At 36.9% G+C, this 26,724-nt stretch overlaps 1 long non-coding RNA gene across 4 annotated transcripts in view; it reads left to right on the top strand.

Moving 5' to 3' along the window:
- The window catches only part of LOC148973357 (uncharacterized), a 115,093-nt gene that overhangs the window by 9,851 nt on the left and 78,518 nt on the right, over positions 1–26,724 (top strand). Inside the window, exon 1 of one of the 4 annotated variants that reach the window (XR_016146884.1) lies at positions 11,291–11,940. The exons of the other annotated variants lie outside the window; for them this stretch is intronic. This is a non-coding gene — a long non-coding RNA (uncharacterized LOC148973357). Of the gene's footprint in view, positions 1–11,290; positions 11,941–26,724 lie in introns of those variants that run through there. 4 annotated transcript variants of the gene reach the window in all.

The raw sequence follows: 26,724 nt of genomic DNA, 5'->3' as shown, positions 1-26,724 counted from the left end.
ATAGTCCTGCAAGTTTATTATTCCTGTCACCCTTAGCAGAACTATATAAAATATATGTAGCACTTTGTGAGCAATCAGAGCTCTACGCTTGATATAAGGAATAGTTTTATTTAATTGCAATTTTAGGATAAGACGGCGCTTCAGTCAGTGTGTGTTTTCTTTCTCCGCTTGGATGATTGTCTTGGGTTTCATCTTTCATCAACTATACAGCTTGGTCTGTGTTTGTGTAAAGACTGAGAAATGGAATAGAAAAGAAATGCTCTGAGAGGATCCTACAACTCCCTGCTGTTATAAATGATGTAGCTGGGTCAGATTGGAGTCATGGGTGTATGTCTAGTGTCCATGTCAGGGTTTTATTTTTTGCTTTATTATTTCCATAATAAAGCAAATTCTGATATATTCTACTGTATTTATTATACAGCATCCCCTAAAAGTATTTAGATGCTTATTTCACACTTAAATTCTAAATAAATAGAAAAACTTTTTCTGAGCCATTTCTACAGCTTATAATAACTTTGATTTAGTGGTTGCAAGAACTTAGATTCCCGCAAGTTCACACATGTGTCCTAACAGGGTAACCACAGGGGCAATTTATCACCTTAAAGCTGCAGCGCGTAGTTTTTCCTCTGTCGTCATTTTTGTTCGAAATCTGCAACTGCAGTTATTCGTGGAATTATCAACTTTACGTGGGTTGTCAGAGTGTGTGTCCGTCAGTCACCGCGCGGTGTGGATACTGTCATTCGGAATCACAGATTATATTTTTTGGAAGTATGACCAACATAAGAATTTTCACTGGAAAATGTCATCTGAACTAGTAAGAAACATCCACTTTTGTTCTGACCAACTAAGGGAAAAAAGGCATTGCCGTAATTCGCGCTGATTAAATCTAACAATCGCTTATCATATCATGTCAAACCATGCAAATTATACTTTGTGTGTACTAGAAGTAAGCATCGGTACACTGTGGTCATAAAGGGATGGACAGCAACAATACTCCTGTGGTGTTTAACCCCCTGAGGTCAAGTTACGCGCCACCGAGTTATGCTGATTTTTTTTCACATAGACTATGGTTTTGGTTTTACACACACACACACACACACATATATATATATATATATATATATATATATATATATATAAAACATGTACATACATGTTGCTCACATATTATGGTAGCCCTGTTTGTGCTAAATATAGTGTAATTTCACCTGTGCCATTAATATGTTTATAAGCAACTGAAAAAAAGCACAAATGTCAGGGCATGTCAGAACATCTCAAGGACCCCAAATACACCTTGGACCTCAGAGGGTTAAACAATGCTGAGTTGGTACTAAGGGGCTCAAAATTTGCCAAGAAAATTGGGCTGCATAATGGTTCCATGCTTTCATATTGTTTATGGCAAATTCTGACCCTACCATCTGAGTGGGAGATATTGAGACTCATCAGACCAGGCAACGTTTTTCTAATCTTCTGTTTGAACTTGTGTTGAATTTTGTTGAGCTTGTGTGAATTGTAGCCTCAGTTTGTTGTTCTTAGCTGACAGGAGTGGCACTTGTTGTGCTCTTCTGCTGCTAAAGCCCATCTGCTTCAAGGTTCGACATGCATGTTGTGTGTTCAGAGACGCTCTTCTCTTTACCTACAACCATAACATGTTCAAAAGCCACTTAAATCACCTTCTCCATTTTGATGCTCACTTTAAACTTGAAAAGATTTTGTTGACCATATCTGCATGCCTAAATGCATTGATTTGCGTTAACGGGCGGTTGAGCAGGCATACCTAACAAAGTGGCTGATGAGTATATTTAACAATATAGTGCTATACGTCAATCCTTGCTTTTGTCCATAACAGATCAGATGTTTCTAATTTACTGTACGATGCGAAACTGTTATTTCAAAATCACTGACCCATATTTCTCAGGAGACGAAATGGCCGAAATGTTTGACATCCAGTACAGAGCGGGACAATTCACTGCATCCTCAGGAGAAATATGGGAACAATTATATGACTGTATGCTTACAACTTTGTAGAGATGTGCACATATTGTCTGACAAGCTAAAGGGCCGAAGCCCAGCCCTGCTCTATTTGATTAGTTTATTAATTTAATTTGCTAGCCCGCCATGAGAGGAGTCAGAGGGTGCGTGACTCTCCTGGGCCCTAATAGCTTTTAGGCAGGATGACGAGGGTTGAGGGAAGGAGATTTATTTATTCTTTTTTTTTTCCCGCCTAAATCTGGCCGTGCTCCAATCATCACAGATCTTGTTTGTTTTGTCACGGGGTGTGATGGCTGAATGTGTCTCTGAAGAGTTGAAGAATGACTGCAGCTTTCCCTGCGGTCGGGCCCCCACAGCTGCTCTGGACACCACACCTCAACTCAGCCTGGCTAAACTCAGCTCAACACGCCTGCAGCAACACCCGCTGCTTTTTTCTGCTTTTTTTGTTTGCATAAAATATACATAAGCAACAGAGCACTGTAATTGGAAAGTATTTCACGTGTATTTTCTTTTTACATTTATAGCTCCTGACAGGGATTTGTAATATACTTCATCATTTCTATATACTGTTTTTTTAATATGTACTGTATAATAACGTTGTAAAATCTACACCAAATGACTTATTGGACGCAACGTCAGCAAGTTGTAGTTTTTGAATGTACATGCATTTTCCAGACACTTTTATTCAAAGCACATTTCATTGCATTCAAAGTATACAGTGTACATTTAAATAGTTAGTATATTCCCTAGATAGCAAACCTATGACATGGTTTTATACTTTTTTAAATAGATCACTGAAAAAAAATAATAAACCAGTTTAATTTGGTTGACTGGTCTCCTAGTCTGGTCAAGCTGGTTAAGATGATTTGTTTTGTAGGTTTATAGAGTTTTAGCATGCTTTCCATTTGCTCAAGCCTAGAGATCAGCTGCCCAACCAGCATTTTCATTATTATTATTATTATTTATAATAAATTTTCACTTTAATTAATACGTTTTTTTATTTTGTATTCATAATACAATTTATTATTAATTAGGGCTGTCAAACGATTAATCGCGATTAATCGCATCCAAAATAAAAGTTTGTGTTTACATAATATATGTGGGTGCACTGTGTATAATTATTTTGTTTATATATAGACACACATGCATGTATATTTAAGAAAAATATTTAATAATGTTAATTGTATATAAAATATTAATATTTATACACAATGTAAATTATATATAAATCTATATTTAGTATATAGATGAAAATATTTCTTAAATATATACAAGCATGTGTGTGTGTGTGTGTATATATATATATATATATATATATATATATATATATATATATATATATATAAAATAATTATACACAGTGCACACATATATTATGTAAACACAAACTTTTATTTTGGATGCGATTAATCATGATTAATCATTTGAAAGCCCTATTATTAATATTTAATTTAAAATATTATATTTAAAAAATAAAACAATGTTTTATTTACTTACTAGGTTTATTAAAGCAAAGTCTTTCCAAAAAAAAAAAAACCCTGGAACCAGCTTAAAGGACAACTCCGGTGCAAAATAGTCTCCACTAGTCAAACCACGAATGGCGTTCATACAGTTCAGTAGTTCGCTGAACGTCATACAGTTCAGCTCACTTGGCACGGTGTTCGTGGTTCGACTTATCGAGACACAAAGATTTTCCAAAGATGGCTCCTGCCTGTATACGTATACGCGAAGTGGACTGTCTTTATAAAGTATCTTCTTATTAAACTGTCTGTGTAGACTTGCATAGTTCTCAATGCTTTGGTTTGCATGTAAGGAGGACCCTCATTATGTTACCGTGTTAGTGTGGAGCTATTTTGAGCCTTGTTAGTGGTATTAACTAGCGATTTTCATTTTTCATTACTCTATGCCCTATATACTAGCATTATACGTGAAACAGTTTTTAGAGATAAAAGTCTTTACATTCGATTATCATGAAAATAAATCTCAGAGAACGGTCAACTAGGTATCAATGTGTCATTAGACCAATGGTTCATTTTGCGCCTGAGTTGTCCTTTAAGTATTCAAATTTGTATAGCGCTTTTCACAATATTGTTTCAAAGACATACAATACATATTGTTTATTTCTGGGGTACACACACACACCCCTGGCTGAGAATCACTGCTCTTGATCTAAATTCTTTGTTGTCAAGGTCTGCAGTATTTTTAATCTTGCTGTGCCTTTTCTCTTGGTTTGGTAATCACCATTTGCTCAGAATTCCCTGTGTGTAGACAATGTTAGGTGCAGAGGGGAGAAAGTTGGATAGACAGGGAACTATTAATCTTTCCATGTTATTTCACAGGGCAAAACGTGTCTGCCGGTCACACTGTTGCTGACAGGTAATTATTTAGGCTTAGTGCTGGCACCCTGTGCTCTCGATTTCCCTCTCTCTCTTGGCCTTTTCTGCCAAATGACTTTCTGTTTTGCCGTCCCAGATAAGTGAGAGGAATATGGGCCATGCAGTGCTTTTAGCTGTTGGGCCTTCAGCATCCCTTTCGTTTCTGTTCCTCCTCCTCCTCTTCCTCTCTCTGCCTGATTTGTCTGCTGTCTGTCGCAGTGAGCATCTTTACCTGGTGTTTTATGACATGAGCAGAACACCCATGTTTTGGGAGGAGGGTGACTCTTGATGGCTCTTATACGTGTGGACAGGGCTTGTAAATCAGCTGGGCCGGTTTGTACGGCTCCACGTTCTGAAGAATCAGACGTCTAGAGCGACAGACAGGTCTGTAAATCAGTCTGCTTTGATTTATGATTGTAAATATAAAATATGATACCAATATGAGTGTTTGTAATCTAGAAATGTTGGAGAACAGACGCTGAAACAATCTTTGTAGATATTTCTAGATTTACCCATGTACAAGAGCAATATGTTCAAAGTCTCAGATCAGCCCAGGCTTTGTGTAGTGGCTCCCCGCTGCTGTCAGATGAGTTGGGAAAGCTGAATCAACAGGACTGTATTTACTGAGGACAGGCTACACCCTCACATTTGACAGCCTCACCTTATTTTCCGGATCAGATTTCCTTACACACCATAAAGCTGAGCTCCTATTGCTTAAGTGGGGACAGGTGCACACTTCAGATGGGCTCTGACCACCAAGGACATGGGCTGAGCTTTAGGAGAAGGTTGTCTTAACTCTACCCAGAGGAAAAATGTATTGCTCAGTGGTGGATTTTCCTAAGCTCATGAGCGTTTCAGATATGTCTCCTAAAAAAGTCCTTAGGAGAAATAAGTGTTGGAAGAAACATAGAACATATCCTTGTTGTCTTGCTGCAATCTCTTTCAAGACCCTATTATATGAATATTTTTTTCCTCAGTTTGCTTTTTTAAGCTCAGGAGACTTGGTTTTGATTCTCATATATCTCTCATTGTAGTATCAATGGGCTCTATGCACGGCGTTATTTCCGGTAAAGGATTAAGGATGCTCGATAACTTCCGCCGATCATAGAGTCCAATGCAATACCGAGAATTTATATTGAATTTTATACTCCATGGTTATACTAATGAAACGTTAGTCACAAAAACAGATAAAACAGACACCCCTCGTTGTGTTTGCTTCTTTTTAAAATTATATTAAATAAACATAACTATATATAAAATTACATCTAAACGTATGTACGTTTCGTTTCAAAGACGGGAGGACAGTAAATATTGAAGACTCTGCCATAATCCCGTTTTCTCCGGTTTTCCTCCGCTTTAATCTACACAACCGGAAATGGACGAGCATCCTTCCGTCAAATGCTGAACTTATGCGTGCATATAGCCCATAGTGTCTCATATGTTTCTTCCTCAAAATTCCTTTGCAGGATACATGAATTTCTATGTTAACATCAACTATACTACAAAACTACAAACTGTAAACACAATGACAAGTCAAAAAACAAATTAATAAGTAGAACGATGGAGCTGTTTTTGTTTTTTTGTTTTTTCATATGCTGTTAAGACACCCCAGGAGGTCAAGTATAGCTCCATAATTGTTTCAAGAAAAAAAAAAAAGTGAACCGTTACACCCCTAATATACCCCTAATATATATATATATATATATATATATATATATATATATATATATATATATATATATATATATTTATCCAGTATATATATATATATATATATATATATTTATATTTATCCAGTATATATATATATATATATATATATATATATCCAGTATATATATATATATACTGGATATATATATATATATATATATATATATATATCCAGTATATATATATATATACTGGATATATGATTTGAAAAAAAAAAAAAGGGTTTTGTCAGGACTTCACTGGAACAGAACATGAAAACTGCATCCACACAGTGCATGGATACAAATGTATACACATGATTCACTCATAGTTTAATATGTAGTGACCAATGGTGCTAAATATCCTTAAATGAATTACACATGCTAACACTTATATAATATTACTTATATAATACAAGAAGAGGGATTGTAAATCCACCTCCTTTAATCACATAGCCCTACCTTTCATCTGTTCAACCTAACTTTTTTCGACTTCGGCTTCTTCGGACCATTCCTTTTTTGAGGATTCTTTCATTCGTTCCATCTTTAAACCTTTCATATTTATTTTTCTCTTGAACTGTAGTAAAGAGCTGTGTAAGCAGAGGTGCTTGCTTATGTGGGGCAGCTGTCACAGAGATTAGTGCAGGAAACCAGGTGTTGGATGAGTCCTGACTGGTGCTTACATACTACACAGTCGGCTATAGACATAGACCCGTCTGCAAAGGATCATGGGCACTCTGTGCTGAAAGAAAGCTTTGTTTTGGTTTGCCTTGATTTTCAGTGTGACTGGAAAATGTAGTTCTAGTATAAAAAGATTTACTTACAGTATAACGCACAGAAATCCTCTGCTCTGATGTTAACATTGAATGACAGTTTGATGCGGTGTCTTTTTCAGGAGCTTAACAAAGTAATAAGTCCAGACTTTTCATTGAGCACATCTCATCTACTGCCACACTGACTTTCACAGAAACAGAACTGAATAGATGTTTTGTTCTGAAATATGTAGCCTGCTCTCCCCAGTGCTGTAATGTAAGTACTCGAGTGGCTCAGGTCTTCCACTCATTTACCCTACAGCATAAATCACCCACTAGAGTCGTGTTTCCATTCCTGTGAAATACACTACCCAGATGTTGAGTTTAGAGTTGGAGAAAAATGATATTTAAAATGGGCTCTCCTGAGCACACCAACATGTTTAGTAGGGGAAATTCACCCTGTGAAAAATCTGCAGTGCTAATTTGGGCGTAAAGTTATTCACCTCTCAGAGATACTGTAAATACTGTAAACTATAATTTGACCAGAGTAATTAGGATGGAACCATTTGTCATTGGTGAATCGGGAATATATTTGACAAAATGGGAGCACACACAGCTACACACAAGCTTTCTGAAATTCCCCCATCCTTTAGTATTTTATGTCAGATATCAATAGAATTGTAAACTTTGTGGCGCTGTTAGAAGACCTACGACAACAACAATGGCGAGACCAATAGAGTGAGTTTGTTCGACCAGTAGCACACTGAATATGTTCACTGAACTTGTTTAGCAATATTATTTTTTTACAATTCTAGTCAATGATCCTAGTGTGACAGCAGTTAGATTAAAATGATAATATTTGAAATTATCTTAAGAAAAATACCCTTGTTTCATAAGTCAGAAACAGTTCTCAGATTTGCCAAGTTGCTAAAATTTACAATCAAATATAAAAGATCTCAAAATTAGCTCAAACATTTCTCATCAAGATCTTTCTTAGGCAAATATTCTGCACCTTTGTGTCTAATTTTGAGACTTAAGAACATTAAGTTTCATGAAAGAACAACTTCTGAGCAATAAAAATGCTGTAACTTTTCAGAAATGGCTAGTCTACGTTGCTCTTTCACAACCATCGATCTCACTGCAGTGACGTGTGTAACTGTGTGTGTCTGAGTTTGCTCGTTTATGTGCAGCTGAGACGCCGGCTTTTGACGGATGGCTGTATGGAGTGGAGGCACGGGGCCGTGATGTTTTTGACGTTCTTTACGGCTCTGGCACTGTGCAGCTGACGTCTACATTTAACCCGCTACACACGCTGACCAATGACACCACTCCAGTTGTAGAGATCACGATAATTAGCACAGCTGAAGAAGGCTAGAAGCTGGCTAGAAGGTGCTGAAGCCTTGTTTCTGTCATGATAATCACTGCAGCTCACCTGATACTGGAGACCAAAGACAAAAAAAAAAGTCCACTCCCCTCTACACGGCTGCAGTATTTAATGTTATTTACAATGTAATAGTATTATTATCATCACAATCTATGCATAATTGTTTTACCAATTAGCCTGGAACAGAGATGTTCAATAGTCTTTAAGCTGGTCTTTTGTCACAAGCAATGTCATGCTTTACAAAAAGAATTCTCATACTCACAAAATCCTATTTTTATTCTGTATTATATAGACAAAGTATATGATCTTCCTATTATCTGTTTTGGTTGTAATAAAAGGGCACCCGTCACGGTTTGTTATGTGGCAGTTTGTTATACAGTGGCGTTGTTATTGACGACTAAAATATGAAAAATCAGTCCTCAGAATGTAAAAGTCAATAGAAAACTATGCATGCTGATTGATGTTACATTAAAATATGCCATTATAAATTATGTCATCTGTAGTTAAGGATAAAAGACAAGTTGTTTTTAATATATTTTTAATATAAGAGTCCATTTTATTGAGTCATTTCAGGTCGAGTCTGAAGTCTATTAAAACTCTAGTGCCCATCTCTGTGTTTTGTAATTTTATGATGCAAGTTTAGCACTGATGCTTGCTGCAGTTCGTTTTACGGTTTTCCCTTATTATTAGGGACAAGAAAATTGATTATTTGTCGAAATTGAATGACATTTGATTCATTTCTGACAGAATGAGTGATTTTAATTTGTTGATTGATCTATCGTTAATCTAGTTAATATAGCAACACTCTCCAACAGCATATTGTTTCTTTTAGTTCTTTTAAGCCTAATTCCTATTCAAATTAATTGCATGTTCTATAGATATGGTCGACATGAAATCAACCAATAACATTAGAGCGACATCACTGGGAAATATCCCACAAGCGTTCTTCACAGTACAGAGGCTAGCGACACACAGCGTTTTTTTTTTTTTGGAACGGTTGATCGTTTTACATCCAGATTTGCATGGGTGTGATGATAAATTGTGGATGACCAGTAATTTGAATGACTTTGAATAAAAGATATGCCGTGCAAGAGCAAGGCATTTGTGTAAGTTCAGGGCTTGCTGAATGGCTCTTCGGCATAGTGCTTGTGTCTGTATCTGCTGTGAAACAGGGGTACGTCTCAATCTGCCGGTGACACAACTGCAGAGCGGAATGAATAATGCATTTAGTACAACTGAAAGCCTTAGAAGTATCGAGCAGCACCATTCCTGTGTGTATGTGCTCCAGTTGAGACACCTCATTTCATGCTGTTTCTCCTTCCTCTCTCCTCTCTTCTTTAAATGTCCACCTCCCTCCCACTTTTACATTACTACAGTGGTTGCCAGGGCATTCCTACTGCAATACAATGCAAGGTGTTCTGAAGGGTGTTTCGATGGTGTTTGCTAACAATTCAAAACAGCCACCATATACAGTATACTGTATATAAACCTTATACATAGACCGTTTTCTGGTCTCTTGGCTGCAATGTAAGTCTAAGGGATTGTTTTTACCTGTTTATCTTAGAAAAGTAAAAGCACCTCTCCTGAACAAGCCACATGATTTGAGGAATTTTAATGCTCGGGTTATGAGTTTGTTCAAATGCCGAAAATTTTGAAGAAAAAGTATTTATCGAAATCAACAAAGCTATAATAACGTGTTTGTGTTTTTGAGAATTGTTTTGGGTTCTTTTCGTCATACAATTACATGAACGAAAGTTCAGTTCATTCAAGAACTAACCAAGCCAAACCTAGCTTGGCTTCAAAGGTCAGGAGCGTGCATGTTTGTATAATTTTTAGCAAGACTAGTCAAGACTAATGCCTGGTTCAGATTACACGATTCTTTTTGTCTGTTACGAGAGTCACTGTGTCAGATTACGTGATTTTGATTGCTAAAATCTTATCGTGTCGTGGACAAGACACTTGTCAGACAACACGTTGCTTCCTGACCAGTCATCGCATGCCGTCTTTAACGGCGCCCGTGATGTCATCGAGAAGACGAAACTAGTAGCAAGTGACTTCCGGAAACGAACGTATACAAACAATGGATGAAGCGATGAGTGTTGTATGGGTGTCCTGTGTTCAGAAAAAAAGTAAAAAAAGAAAGAAAACCCGACAATGGACACGTTCCTGGATTGCTCGAAGAGGACAGAATGGCCTGTCAATCCTCCAAAGAGAGCTTGAGGTAAAATATTGTTTTCTTATATATATTTACGTTTAGTTTTAACGCTAGCACCATCGTCTCTCTTTCGTTTTGCCATTTTTGAAAGTTGTGTACGGAAAATCTTTTGTGCCCCTATTGGTCAACCTCATACATGTGACGGAACCATCGTGGACGACCGTTAAAAAAACAAAAAAACATGGTGGTCTTTTTGTTGTGATGTCGTGAAGCATCGTGGACGCGACGTCGCCCATTATGACGCACTATACGAGATGATACGATCGAATCTTGCATCCTGACGCCCGTTGTCGTTTACGAATCCCCACGACACCCTACGTCAAACGGATCGTGCCAAAATCGGGCTAAAATCGTGTAATCTAAACCAGGCATAAAGCAATAATTTGTCCGTTTAGGTGTTCACGTAAATGCTTTAATTGAATTGAACTTTTTTCCATTTTTTTGCACTGGAGGTCAGATTAGCAGACCTAGATAATGTGATTATATCTTGCCTTCGCCCAGCATGTATGCATGTTAATCAGACTTCAATTGGCTTTAATGTTTCTACTTACTCCGAAAGAGAGGTGACAGGCAGCATTTATTTGCTCTTTCAAATATTTGTTTTGACAGATAAAGACTTAGAGCCTCTATTATGTAAAAACCCTCTGAAGCTCAGTTATAATTGCGCATGTTAATGTACTTACTCCCTCTGCATGTGGTTTTTCCTTTCTCAGTAAAAGTTGTTTCTTGCCTCTCGACCTGATAAATTGCATTTTTGTTGTCATTAGGCTTGTTTATTTAAGTTCACCCATGGCCATTTTGGTGCAAAACACTTCCTCCTCTCAACTCGCTTGCATCAAGGGCACACAAACCGCTCGCAGACCGAACGGGTGAGTCACTGGCACAGACGACGGACTAATAACGACATACGGGACCGTTCTAAGAAAAGGGCATTCTTTTCCATCACACTTTTGTTCCACCTTTTTGTCTTCTGAACTCTCAGATAGATTAGTGTGAGAACTGTTAATGAGCTTCTAAAAATGGCTCTGCTAATGAGACATTGTGAAACTTAGGTTCACGCAAACACAGGCAGTCGAACATACAGAACATTGTATTTACACACACACACATAGTTGAGAGGACATTCACACGCACAGGCTACTCGCGCACACACACATAATTTCTGTTCTTTACACTTTTGTCGACTCTTTCTCACGCTGTTGGTGTAATGGGAGGTAGGGTGGGGGTGTATAAACGTGTGCAGGAGGGATATCTAAAAGAGTGCAGATACAACACCAAAACACTCACATCTGACTTTCCACGCCGCTCTAGTCTCTACTCTAATAGCAATGCGAGGCTGGACCGGACTGAGCGATTCGGGAGAGACGCTTACCATCCAAAACTGAGAAGCGAGTGAAAGGCAGCCAGATGAAAGTGTTCTCAGCACTCGCTCTATCCTTCAAACTTCCCGTTGGATTACTATGAAAGAGGGGAGAAAAAAATCTGAGGATGAATTAAACGCGTAAAAAGAGAATTTGAGACGGGACAAAAGGTGAGCGATCTAACCCATTCCATTCATCCTCTTTTTCTTCATCATCCCTTGCTAGTTCATGCTTTCGCACACCCCGCCCCCCACCCCCCTCTTTTTTTTTTGCACTTGCCTTTGTCCTTGTCCTCCCTGTCTGTCTGGCTGTCTGAATGCGGGTGTCATGGAGAGAGAGCAAAGGTCTCTGCTGCACTGAGAGGGCGGGAGCGCGATGAAGCCATTGTCAAAGCCACGGCTAGCTATTGTGTTCATGTCCAGCCCACTGCCCCCCAAAACTGGGCCTCTCTCTCTCTCTCTCTCTCTCTCTGAGTCCCGATGCTGCAGATGGATAGGGGTTGAGCGGCTGCGGCATGGAGGTACGGCAGCTGTTTGCTGCTCCGCTGCGCCCCGTCCTGCAAGCCGGGGTGCTATCCAGCGCTGAGCACTGATAAAGGGCGTCACATTGAAGCCCTTTTTGAAGATGATTCTTCTTTTCAGTTCTCATGCTCTTTCATCTCATACATCTCCATCCGGTCTGTGGACATCTTCTGGTTGTGTTATGGATCTTGCCTCCGTTCATGTGCCCATGTTAAGCTGTCAGCTACTACACTGACTGCACATGAATCTGAGGGTAGTGAGTGGTTTAGGTTTCTCTAGGCAAAAAAATATGACCTAAATGTGTGTATGGAGGACGTAAAAGTTTAAAAGACCTCCTGACCCCCATCTGAGATATCAGAAAGATAAAAGGACCAAGACAGGTGACATTAAAGACACGTCAAACCAGTTTATTGGGGCTGAGGAAAATACATAACATAATATAGGAAGTGATTGTGTTGCAGTTACATTTTTTAGAGACTGAAGACTTTTTAAAGCTTTAGATTAAAAAAATGTCCTTGTTGCCCTTCATGTTGTTCTAAACACGTATGACTTGCGCTTGTGTGTTTTTTTCAATACACTGAAATTCAGTGTCCAAAACAACATTTCAGACATTCTTTAAAATATCCCCGTCTGTTCCACATAACAAAGTCGTACAGATTTTTTTTTAAGTCTAAATCTTTAAAGTCAACAAGTTTTAAATCAATTCCCTTTTCGGCTGACATCACTAAGCCCTCTGGACAAGTATTGAAGCTTGCAAACTGGACAAGTATCGAATCTGGTATATGTTGATATGAAATATATTTATCTCTGTTGTAGTTAATGATAATTAGTAATATTAGTAGCTCTGAATTAGCTCTAAAACTCATAAATGACTAGATAAAGAGAGATGCTTTCTTATTATTAGGTTAAATGGTCGGAATGAGATTCTGTTTTGGGATTATCGTGATTGCATGTCTTTTTTTTTAACAGAGATACAGATGTTAAGCTTTTCTGCTGGTCTTTTGCTATAAAGTGCCTCTAGTTGCATTCAGATGCACACGTTATTTAATGTATTGCAGCATGTCCACTCAGATTTCATGATGTCACTGTGCAGTTTTCATCTTTGGCCAGGAGAGGGAGGAAACTGAACGTCTTTGCACAAATCAGAAAAATCAACCCCCATCCCTGACTGTGAGTAAAAGTGGTTCCGATCCAGATTGCTTCGCTTTGTTGCATTTGATATGATAATGTAAAAAGATTAGGAGATACAGTTCTAATCTTTCGAAGCAGGACTCTTAGTTTTATGTGCATACTCCTTTCCAAATTCAGACTCAGCACTTCGTAAATGACTGTAGCTTTTCATCTTGTCTCATCTGGTTCTGTAAAGACAGATCCATTAATGTTTTTGAAATACAGATGAAGATAAAAGATTGTATCTTCACAATTTTTTTTATATTAAATATGCTTTGCATATACAGTATATATATATATATATATATATATATATATATAATATAATGAATGTAATCATTATCACAATTCAGCCAGTATCTGTGAGGAACATCTTTTTGAATCCAAAAATTGGCAAATGTGATCTTATTAATCGTATCTACTAACAGATATCTTTTTGAAAAGCTGTACAGCTTTGGGCAGGAATCAGGTTAGTTTGCTGGCTGTTTGCCTTTTAACCAAAACAAAAGACAGAACTTTTATTTTTTAATCTCATAAAACCTGGCAGAATAATGCTAATTTAATAAAGATAAAAATCGAATCCATTGCCAACAACATACGGTAGCCTTTGAGCCTGGAAATATTCTGGAACGTATCAAAGCCTCCCAGGAAAAATCCATTGATTTGTTTGATTTAATTCATTTTATTTAAATTATATTTGAAAGTATTTATTTAGTTTAATGCTGACCTCATTTAAAATCAGATTAAACAGAAACAGCTTCTGATTAAAGTTTTTATTTTTTAATAAAGCTATGTTTTTTAGAATAATAGAAAAAAAAGCTTTTTCTCTTCCAATAAAAAAACAAAGCAAACGTCCGACTACGAGGTATCTGTGTTTTGTGCGCAACACTCCTTAGGTGCCAGTAAATTTAAAAAGCTACAGTAAATGACACTCCACTCCCATGTTTTAAGTGCGGGATAAAATTACGGAAAACTAGGTTGTGATATACTGTATGTGCCATCCTGGCTGGCCAAGCAGATGAGCGCCTATAGTGAATTAATAAGCGATGGGGTCCAGCCGGCAGGTAGCGGCGCATACAGTGCAGCCGGGACTTGATTTGTTTCCTTTCCTGTAAGCCCCTCTTGCTCCCCCCTTGCCATCCCCCCTCTCTCAGAGCAGTGTAAACACACAGCTCCAGAGGAATGTTGGACTCTCTGACCTCACAGCAAACGCTCTTCTGCAGTTCATTCGGTTCAGCCTGGCCGCGCTGTGCTCCGAGAGAGTGCGCGCGCACACACACACATACACTGCCAGATTTCTTCCTGCTCTCACTGCTGCTGCTGCCATTGTGCACACGAGCTACAGTGCTACTTCGCTGCATGCAGCGGTGCCAATTCAGCTATTTTATGCCCTCCGCGTATGCTTTCAAGTCTGACGGTTTCACCTATAGGTGCTGTTGGTTTGAATGAATTCCAATCACCCTTCCCTCCTCTCGTTGGATACACGGCTCGACCGCGCGGTGCCATTGGGCATAGGAGAGGCAGCAAGTTCTAAGCGGCTTTCCGGACAGGGGCCCACAGATAGGAACGGATCGGCTAAAGATAGATCAAAGCAGACAGCATCTGTCAGTGTGTGTAAAGGCAGAGTAAAATGAATGTTTGACCTCCTCTCTCTTGCTCCGGCTGCTTTTAGAGCAGCCTCTAGTGTGTCTGAGCTCTGATGAGATGTGTCAGGCTTCGGTCAGAACCCTCCAGACGTGCAGTTATGACCAAAATACGAGGCCGTGTCGGCTCGCCTCTGACGGCTCGCAGCACACGTTGAGTGATTTGGTGCAGTATTGAATGCATTAGTGCCTGCTTACTTTTTCAGCGATGTTTGTTCCGGAAGTAATTTTTCCAATCATTTTCCCATAGGGATTTAAAAAAAAAAAATGCCTGCCAGCTCTAAGATGAATCACAACATTTATTTGCATTTCTTTAAATAAGCGGAAATAACGTGAACAAATGACTTCAACAAAGGCATATACAATCATTAACAACCTTGAAGATCACAACAAGGGTTATGCGTTACAAATTTCTGTGGTCTGTTTGCGGCTGTTTATCGTTACGCTTGATAACTTCACTTCACCTGTAGTCAACAATTTTATCTATAAAACTCATCTTTGATCACCATAATGACATTTAAAAAAAATGTTCATGCCTTAGAATAGCTTGAATGAAGCTCTACATCCTTGCTTCATTTACTGTACTCCATGGACCATGAATATGCTAATTAGCCCCACCTCCATTTACTCACTCCAGTTCAGAGATGCACTTGCTCAACTTACTGTAGTAAACGCTGCACAATGGTATCGTTCTTTACAATGTCGGACACATAAAGGTAATTAATATGATTAGCCTTTTGCTTGACTACATTATCAAACTAATAATGTGTTGCTAATGTTACACAAAGCATATTCCCATTCGCCATCTCAAAGTCTAAAATGTAAAAAGACATGAAACCACATAATATGTTTGGTTGCATGAACAACCCATATGTGTGCTCTGTCCTTGTATCATAAATATGTCCTTGTATCATAATATGCCTTGATATATTGGTATATCGCCATATGACATCAGAACGCATGAACTCATGCGAAAATTAGTGCCACAGATGAGGAGATTGTGAATAAAATAAGACAATCTAACAGCCTATCACAGCAGAAATGCACGCGACAACAGCCAGTCAGTGCATATGGCTAATAAGTCTCTGAATGAGTATTGCAATTTCACGAAAATCTTTTTATTACATTTTAAAAGATTGATTAAATTGTTAAAGTTTTATTAATTCATTTAATTACACTCTAAATTTAACACATAACTAAAAAATAAATAAATAAATAAATAAATAAAAGGAGAACACAGAATTAAAGGGGTTAAAAATGGATTTAATGAAAAGGTAGCTACTATGGAATTTAATTGTGAACAAACAAGTTATGTTTACATTTATTCTCAAGGTCTAACAAATATGTAGAAAGTATTTCCTTCCCCATTAATGGTAAATTCATTTTGTGATAAATACCGATACCGTATGGTATTGGAAACGATATTGTGATAATATTTTTGGCCAAATCGCCCAGCCCTAATGTCTATTGCATAGCCAGCTTAAATTTTTTTTTATTTTCTTCTTCTTCTTACTAACATTTAGATTAAATTGGATAAAATGCCAACAATAAAAAGAACTAGTTAGATTAGCCGATTACCTAACCAGTATCTAGTCCACAGATATTGTCGTCAGTTCATATTGCCAGTAACACTTTCTTGTTTGTTCATGTTTCTCTATGGGAAAATTGAATGGACTTTTTATTTCTGGAACCCAAATGTTGCCCTCTATTACCTGCTGCATGAGCGTAGTCATTCCGGTGGGCCCGGGGCAGGTTTGCAGGACCCTAATTAAAGCACTGGTGGCTAGCAAACTGGGCGGTAAGTGGGTTGTTGGCGGTGGGTTGAGATAACGGCGAGGAATTTCACCTGAACAAAGACGCTAGTTGTGTTGGCTCCCCACCGATGGCTTGATATACAAAAGCTGTAATTTTCACAAAAAAAGAGACCCTGTTCGGACCCTGTATGTTCAACTCAGTCAGCTTATCATCCCTTGCCTATGCTACGACCCGCTTCCACCTTTTATGTAAACGTTATTAATTTGGATTGTGTTTATTTATCTGTACCGTCCTGATGGCATGTTATTGAAATGGCCATAATTACAGTACTAGGGCTTTAAAATGGCATATTATTTTCATCATGCATACACTATAATCAAAAGCAGCCCGTCCTGATGTAGTTTGATTAAACATTGTTAAATAAAATTGTGAGACACACACCATGGGATGCTGTGAAACTGTAGTTTGCCCCCTGTTGGTAGTTGAAGCATAATGCGGTTATTGAGAGAGTTGTTACAGAGGTCACTCTGGCCTCGTTTACACTGCATGGTTCAAGTGACCCAAATCCGATTTTTTTCCTCTCATGTGGCACAGATCAGATATGTCCAGTGAATGTGTAAGCGGGAAAAACCGCATGGATTCCGATTTTCTCAGATTGGATTCAGGCCTCATTTATATGTGGTAATAAATCGGATATGAATCGGATACGTGCATTTGCGTGTGCCATGTAAGCAGACAAATCGAATATTCCCCGGGAATGCGAGTCGTGCGTCTTTAAAAAATGCGCGATTATAGGCGCGATGGAAGAAAGGATACACACAGTGGAGCATGTGGAGGTTTCATGTCTTTTGAGTGTTTGGGGTGCAGGCAAAAATGCAGGGTTGTTACAGAAAAAAATCAGTTTTTGAAGACATTTCACGAGATATGAGGCATCGTTTTAAGTGCTCATGGCTAGAGCCTCTCCTCTTTTTTTCTCCGCCGTACGAGACCAATGTTTTGATGTCTTATTGAAATATTGTGGAAAGAAAACACTGGATAATTTTATTCGCATCTGCATCCATTGAATTTCGTGCTGTTTTGCTTAATTTCCTGGGTCAGAACGTCTGCATTTGATAGATTCAGCAGTGTATAGTGTAAATGCAAAAATCGGATATGGGTCACTTTTAAAAGATGATGTAAGCAGGTCGTCAAAAAAATTGGATATAGCCAGAAAATCGGATTGGGGCATCAAGACCTGCAGTGTAAATGCAGCCTTATTCACTTATGACTATAGTAACATAAAAACTAGTTCATTATAGAAGGGTAAATATGAAATAACTACATTGTTTTTAAATGACAATTATATAACGCCATGACTGGTTGGGTCGGGAACTGAGAATCTCTTATCCAGAACCGTTAGTGTTTTTAAAAAATACCGGAACTGTGCGAAAGTCCTAAATTTCGGTGTTGAAAAAGGCGTTATAGAAGTAGTAGTGAATGCACTGAAAAGCCGTTTATACTCTGACCACTTTAGACTGGCCGGCGGATTGCAGGAACTGTGGAGTAGTCCAGAGAAGAATCTCCGGCAACAATGTTCTTCCGCAAGATTCAAGTTTTGTTTATTAACTGCTAGATCGCTGATACATCCAGTAATGAATAAGTGAAATGTTTATGAATCAATCATTCAAACCGATTTTAAAAATATTCTGTTCTACACACATCTTACTTGTATTTTCAAGCTTCTACCCCTTCTGAGAGGATATTCTCTATTGCTGGAGATACAATAAGCTATAGGAGAGGTCCCAAATTATCATAGAAAATGCAGAAATGTTTATTTTCCTTCAGAAGAAATTTTTTTTGTTGCAAAAATTGTTAAATATGTTGAATTTGTTGATATTACCAGTCTTTTAAACTCATTTGACAAGTGTAAGAAATAAACTCAAAAAGGATTGTGCATTTTCACTTAATACTATTTTTTTTGTTATGTTTAATAGTTTTTGTTGATACCGGATGGGTACCGAAACTGAAACCGGAATCGTTTGACGACAGGCTTTCAGTGCTGTAGAAAAGTTATATGGCCATATTTCAGATCTTGTGATGATTATTAAACTTTTAGTTGAGTTAAATAGAATTTATATTCTAAAATATTTTATTCTCACTCTTAGTTTTTTTAGGCTTTTTTGTAATTTTAAAAATGACCCAAAAGCACTTGTAAAATGGCCCTCCAAAAAGTACTTTATACTTGTCTTGTACACTGTGTTTTAATTATTCTGAAGCCATGTGATATCTTTTTGTGCAAAACTGAAAAAAAAAAAAAAAAAACCTTTAAGATACACTATCGGTAAAAACTTTGGGGTCAGTAATTTAATTTTTTTAATGTTTTTGAAATAACTCACATATGCTCGCCAAATGTACTTTTATTTGAACAATATATAACACACTAACACTAACACTTTGAAAAAAAAACACTAACACTTTGAAAAAATAATTACAATTTAAAATAGTTTTTATTTTTATTTTAAGCCAGCAGCCATTACTTCAGTCTTCAGTGTCGCATGATCCTTCAGAAATCATTCTAATATGTTTATCAAGAAACTTATTATAAATGTTGAAAACAGTAACAGCGCTACTTAATATTTTTGTAGAAACAATACATTTTGGCCGGATTTTTTTTTAATTTTTATACAAAGCTCAAAAGAACAGCTTTTATTTGTAGAATTATACATTTCTTTACTGTCACTTTTGATCAATTTGCTTGCTGATTAAAGGAATTCATTTCTTCTTCTTTTTTTACAACTTACTGACTTCAAACTTTTGAATGGTAGCATAATCTTCTCCTCAAGTGAGCTGTGAACCACTGCAAGTTGGTTTTGTGAACTGGATTAACTACTGGATTGAACTGGATTGAAGAAATGATTGTTGCTTTTTTCGTGAACCTAATGAACAAGCTAGGGTGGATATCATAATTTTCAGTGAATTCCAAATTAGATTTTGTTCTGTTCCTCTAACATAGCTATCATATAACTCAAAAAGACTTGGAATATAGTGAATAATTCGTGTGATCCATCTTTTGTGTGATTATTGTGCTTTAAGGTCGTTGCAACAGCGTGGAAACAAGCAAGTATCATTCTTCCGGTACGATAAAAGAAAGAAAGTCATACAGGTTTGGAACAACATAAGAGTGAGTAAATTATGACAGAACTGTCATTTTTGTGAGTACTTTGACTAATTAATGAAAATCATTAATTAGTGTATCCCTGTAATGCAGTATTTGGACTAAAGTTTGTGTTTGATGGCAAAGTGCAGTGAATGGGAACTTTGTGAGGAAGACTGATGTGTGGAAAAGATAAACAGATGGCTGCAAATATCGACTGCTAAATTATTCATCAGGGCTCCAGCTTTTGGTTAGTGACGGAGTGCTAGAGTTTTCTGGGATGATGAAAGCGATGGAGTGAGAGAGAGAACGAAAGAAAAATAAAGAGAGCAACACCGGCACGAATATAATAGCCTCGCATCGAATTTGCAGAAGTGCCATCGCCTCATTGAAACACAGCCGTTTTTCACGTCTGTTCTGAATGTTGATGTTGTTGTTGAAATATTATCCTTAGATGTTTCCCAGATGTCAGTGCCTGCTGTGTTGGTCTTAGGTGCTGTCAAACATCGCTCTCTGATTGTGATTTGCAGCGGTGTTGAATAAAAGCCTGTCGAAAGGAGGATAACGTAGCATTAGCACTGCTTATGTCTACATGCTCATTACATGCGAGCATTTACACGGCTGGTGATTTAACAGCACTCTGACACATGATGTATTCACTACAGAGCCTTATTGGCATCTCTTATACGCATTTACACTCAAGCAGGCACCCTGTCTCACACTCCCTTTCACATACACACACACACATACATCTCACTCTCTTCTGCGTTTAAGACTCCGGGGAAATAGAGCAGAGAGGAAACTACGTGCCTTCACCGAGCAAGGCCTGTCTGGTGTCATGGCAACCAGTGCGGATTACCCCACCCTCTTCCATCAACCTCGAGAGGGAGGAGGAGGAGGAGGAGAAAAGGATGGAGAGATTCAGGGAGGGCTGAGGACAGGCGGATACTAGGTGGTCGCAGTGCTGTTAGCGTTAACTAAAATACAAATGGTTCATATAAAATGTATCATATGTAAATATAATATAAAACATTAGAAAGAAAAAAATGAAAATAAATGACTAAAAATGAAATAAATAAATAAAATGGAAAAAAATAAAATAAATAAATAAAATGGAACATGTTCCTTTTAGTTTTTAAAGCACAATGCAAAATTACAATAAATATAATAACATGTAATAGTGCTGATAGCGTTAATGAAAATTATAAAAAATAGAATTATTTTGTAATATAATGTATATAGAATTAACATAAAATGTACTATATATTCACAAGTAGTTTAAATAAAGTAAAATATTTACCTTTTAAATACACATTAAATATAATTTAAAAAAATATTCTTCCTTCATTGTAAATTATCTAGATAAAATTATTAAACTAGATGACCCAGAAGTATTTAACTGATGTTAGTTAAAATGAAAACATTTATTTTTATTTTATTTAAAAAAAAAAAAGGATTTAAGAAAACTAGTAAAACATTCATAAAAATTAAACTAAATTGAAAACAAAAAAATAATATTTTTATTATTATTATTTTTTTTAATTCAAAATACAACAACCCAAGGTGGTCAGACATGTGTTTGTAAGAAATAAATAAGCGTTCAAAGCTGCTGGAAGACAGTGGAGGTGAATGATGAATAATTTTTTGGAAAGAAATGGTGGATTCAGTGAGACAGACAGACAGAGAGAGTGACGGGGACAGGTCAAAGGGACAAGGAAACATTCAAAAGCAAGGGGGCATGGAGGATGATTTGAGAGAGAGAAAGGAAGCAGCCTAGAGAGAAAGAGGGAGGGAGGCAAATGGGACGGCGGGTCATTTAAGGACACTCACAAAAAATTGCCATCTCTCAGATGACTGCAGAGAGAGGACTGCAGCAGTACGATGACGCCCAGTTACTGTCAAACCACCACACAATACAGCAGAGCTCCATCAGCACCACAGATGTTCAGAAAATTGTTCCAAATTACATTTTCCTTCATTTTCAATTTAAAAAAATACACATTTTTAATTCATTACATCAAAACACATTTTTGGTCACACAAACCTTGTCCTTTAGCAGATGTAAGTAAACCCATTTTTAATCAATACCTATTTTAAAATGTCATTTTATTGCATAGTTTCCACCATGTTTTATATATAAAGGCATCATTTGGCTAGGTTCTACCAAGAAATTTTAGCTAGCCTATATATTTTGTTTGGATGGATGGCTTTTGATAGATAAAAGATGGTATGTTTATTTTCTCCTCCCTTTAAAAGAAAAAAAGTTTTATTTGTATTGTATTTTTATACTATATTTATATTTATTAATTTCTGTCCGAACTATAATTATATGCTCTATCTAGCATCTATGACCTGTGTCTATGACCCACTAGGGAGGAGGAATGTAAAGACTGGACTAGTTTTCACAGTTTCTAGTTTCATGCTGTAGCTGTACTTGAATTTTAATGCCATCCGAATCAAACACATCTGTGTTTTTCTCACTCGGCCTTGGTTAAAATGATGTAGCTAAATTACCTACTTTTACCTACGTTTTTTTTTTTTTTGGCTAACTCAGGGGTCCTCTGGAAAACTTCAACTCTGGATAGAAATGTCCATGATTGCAGTATATTATTTTTCACCTCATTTATTTTGACCTTCACGGATACTGCAAATTAGCTAAATGTATGGTTGCACTGCCTCGTGAACCTTGATTGTGTATTTAAAACTTAAGCCCACTTTCTTGATAAAATAACAATCGGTGGTTCTGCTTTCATCTAATTTGAAATAAAATGAAAATTAAATCAATAAACAGAGTCTGATCCCGGAAACTGCTAAGAGTGGCTACTGTAGTACGATCCTCACCTTAATGAATTCCTTCCCATAATTACATACATAATGCTTAATAATTAATCACATATCAAGTCTGGTTTATTTCAGTGGGTTTTGTGATGGGATCCAGAGCAAATAATCATTTGTAACGCCCACATGCAGACAAAACCCAATCTGAATCAGTACATAAAATCACAGATGCCCCATGTGAAAGGGATATTTCATGGAAAATCTGACTATTTCTTCTGAGAAACACAAAAGTTGTTGTTTTGTAGCATGTTACTAACGTAACGTTTTATTGACCAACGACGTTTGCTTCCATTGTATAGATTAAAAACACTGAGACATCTTTTATTTTCCACTGAAGAATGAAAGTTACAGGTTTGGAATGACGCAAGTGTGAAACAATTATGACTGAATATTACGTTTTTGAGTGAAATATTCCATTAATATTGTTGCTCAAAAATTATTTCGAAAACGAATACAGTTTGAATAGCACCACCAAATTCAATGACTTAAATATTGTTGCGTTTAAAATAAAAGAAATCAAAATTTTAGAAATAAAAAAAAATTAGAAATATTTATATATATAATAAATTCAATATAAAATACATTTAAAACATATTTTGTACTGTTGAGGTTAAATCATTGTGGGGAAAAACCACCTTATCTATACATTCTGAATCCTGCCCTTTGCCTTTGGAAAGGTTTTGGGGGATCCCACCATTCATGCTGCAGGCAAGTCTATCCTTGAGAGATTGTTGTCATCATCAAGGTAGTTTTTTTTTTTTTAATAACTGAAATGGATCATGGCCACTTTTCTAATCCATCATAATCAGCAAGGCTTTTGCTGTAATATGAGCACCCCAGAGGAAATATTTGAATGGTGAGAGAAAGATAAAATTACAACTATATGCAACAGACAACATATTTTGCATTGTTCTTTCAGTAGCCAATGAAGTATGGTTTATATTTTCACAGCATGCATGATCACAGTAAATGCATTCACTGTGCAGTACTGTGACATCAGATGCTATAAAAGTTTTAAAACTTTGTATCTTGTGAATGCATGTCCTACAGATTGTTGAAATATTGTATTTGCATACCACACACGCATACAGTTGTTCAATATTTTGAATTAAATAGTCATTTATGGAAAACTTGTTTAATTTCCAGTGTGTCAAATTCCATTTATGCGATAATTTCCTCGTGTTGCATTCATTAATTGCATTTTATGCCAATTAAAATGTACGCCACCCATTAATAAGTTAGTGACAGTGCGTTTTTGCAGCTTGTTTCGCCTCACAGTCAAACACGATTGAACCAAGAGCAGCTCACCATGACCTGTCAAACTAAAGAAATGAAAGGCCTTAACAAACAGACTGCCTAAAAGGCTGCTTTCAAGCTTGCTGTTAACAGGTAGGCAAGGAGAGACAGTAGCCTGCCTGGATGCATGTTGTTTAATAGGCATACAGGAGCCACACGCTAATAGCTCTCTGCTTGCTTTGACTTCGCTTGGAACGCAGGGTCGTAATTAAGGCCATTTACCGGTAAAAGCCAACAGATTAAAAAAATATTCAAGTGCAATAAAAAGAAAGCGGTGAGCTAATGCGGCAGGATCGTGTGTGTGTGTGTGTGTGTGTGTCGGAGAAAAACTTTTTCTTTTCATCTGCCATTGTTTGAATGCATGCCCGGAATTTTCTGCTTGTCTTAAAAATGCAAGGAAAAAATTAGAAATCTGTCTTTGAAGGAGTCCAGGTTTCAACCTATGCTTTCAACCAATAGTGCACAGGCCAGGAATGGATGGAATGTGTTTGTACTGGCAAAGGGGAACAACAGTGAAGATAATGGTAACAACAAAAGTGTGCCTGTTTCTAGTGAGTACAGTCTGCTGTAGGCCTGCTTAAGGGAAGTTGGCATACCCTTACGAAAAAGAAGTATACTTAAAGGGTATAACCCCATGCTGTACCAACCCCGTAAGACCTTCGTTCATCTTCGGAACACAAATGAAGATATTTTTAATTAAATTTGAGAGCTGGATCACTCCTACATATGCTGCCTAAGGGAATGAAACTTGACGGCCCAGAAAGTCAATGAAGAAAATGTTTAAATATTCCGTGTGACAAAGGTGGTTCAACTATAAGTTTATCGAGCGACGAGACTACCTTTTGAGCGGAAATAAAACAAAAATAACAACTTTATTCGACTATTCCTTTTCTTCCTTCTGGGCCTGAGACGAGAGTTCAAGAGATTTCCACGACACATGCGAGAGAATTGCGTTGTTATTCCACTACTTCTCGCGCATGCATCGTGGAAAAATATCTTCATTTGTGTTCAGAAGATGAACAAAGGTCTTACAGGGTTGGTAGAGCATGGGGGTAAGTAATTAATGACTTAATTTTTATTTTTGGGTGAACTAACCCTTTAAAGCTACACTGTGTGATTTTTACCCCCATCTAGCGGTGAAAATGTATATGACCATCCAGTGAATATTAGTTTCTGTTCCTCTCAACTCCTACGGTGGCCAATGTAGTCCAAGATTAACATGGCTTCCAGTTCGACCTCGTCCATGAGTGTTAACTCATAACACTCGTTTACTCAGACGTAAACTCGAAAGGCGAAGCTTGAATTAACGGGTATGTCCCTCTTTGGCTAATGTACTTTCAAGATGGAGGGGCAACATGGCGACCGACATTAGATCCCCTTACCCGTATGTATTTTCAATGGCATATTATACACTCACGAGAATGCTTTATTACTTGAATGAAGTAAATATACATTAATGAGCAGCACATATATTTTTGAAAGAACTAAGTGTAGCTAAGAATAAACTAAAAGAGTTACATGGTGTAGTTTTAAGTGTACTATAACTTTTAAGTGCACAACTAGTTCATAATTAAGTTTCTCTATTCCACTGCAAGTGAACTTATGGGTATACTAGTAGTTTACTATTTTAATACTTGTTGCAAATTTTTAGTTTATGAAAGTACACTATGAAGTATACTCTCTACTAAATTAGTTTAGTAGTTGTATACTACAAGTTTTCTTTAAGTGAACTTAACATTATACTTATAGTTTACTATTTATATATTACTTTTGCACTTGCAGTAGGCCTCTTTATACTTGGAAAAAATACCTTTTACTTTAATATTAAAAACATTTAATTAGCTTCATGCATCATTTTTATCAACACTTGAATGTTGGTAAGTTCCATACAGAAAGGCAACATTTTAAACAAAAAGTTGAGAACGTCTCATTTGTGTCAAAGACAACGCCTTGATCAGATTCAGAAAGATGATAAAAACACAGATGGAGTAGGTCGAGTCCAACACCCCCAAAGCTTCACAGTCATTTTCGCTTCATTTCGTTATGCTTCATTTCATTTGGAAACATTAAAGGGTTAGTTCCTCCAAAAATGAAAATTATGTCATTAATGACTCACCCTCATGTCGTTCCAAGCCCGTAAGACCTCCACTCTGTTCATCTTTGGAACACAGTTTTAAGATATTTTAGATTTTGTCCGAGAGCTTCCTCCATTGAAAATGTACGGTATACTGTCCTACAATACTGTTCTATAAATTTGAACATGATAGTATATAAGACAGTGTGTAATATTATGTTTTTAAAAATCTATTTAATAAGCTACTTAATCAAAATAGTAAACACAAGTACAAGCCAAGAATACTTAGAATACTTAATTATACTTTTAAGTATATCTCGTTCAAGTATAGACCAAATACACTTAGACTTTTCTGTCAGTGTAAGTCAAGTATGCTTAAGGGCAATTTGAAGTATATTTCTGAGAAGTATATTTTAGTTGAAAAGAAGTATACTAATAGAACACTTGAATAAACTTCTTTTTCGTAAGGGTACTAGAGAGTAATTACCACACTTTTAAGACTGTAGTTTTCTTTAGCGTTTTTG

The sequence above is a fragment of the Pimephales promelas genome, chromosome 16 (assembly GCF_988280905.1).
Source record: "Pimephales promelas chromosome 16, fPimPro1.hap1.1, whole genome shotgun sequence".
NCBI classification, from domain to species: domain Eukaryota; kingdom Metazoa; phylum Chordata; class Actinopteri; order Cypriniformes; family Leuciscidae; genus Pimephales; species Pimephales promelas.
This window is presented reverse-complemented; position numbering and strand designations above follow the sequence as displayed.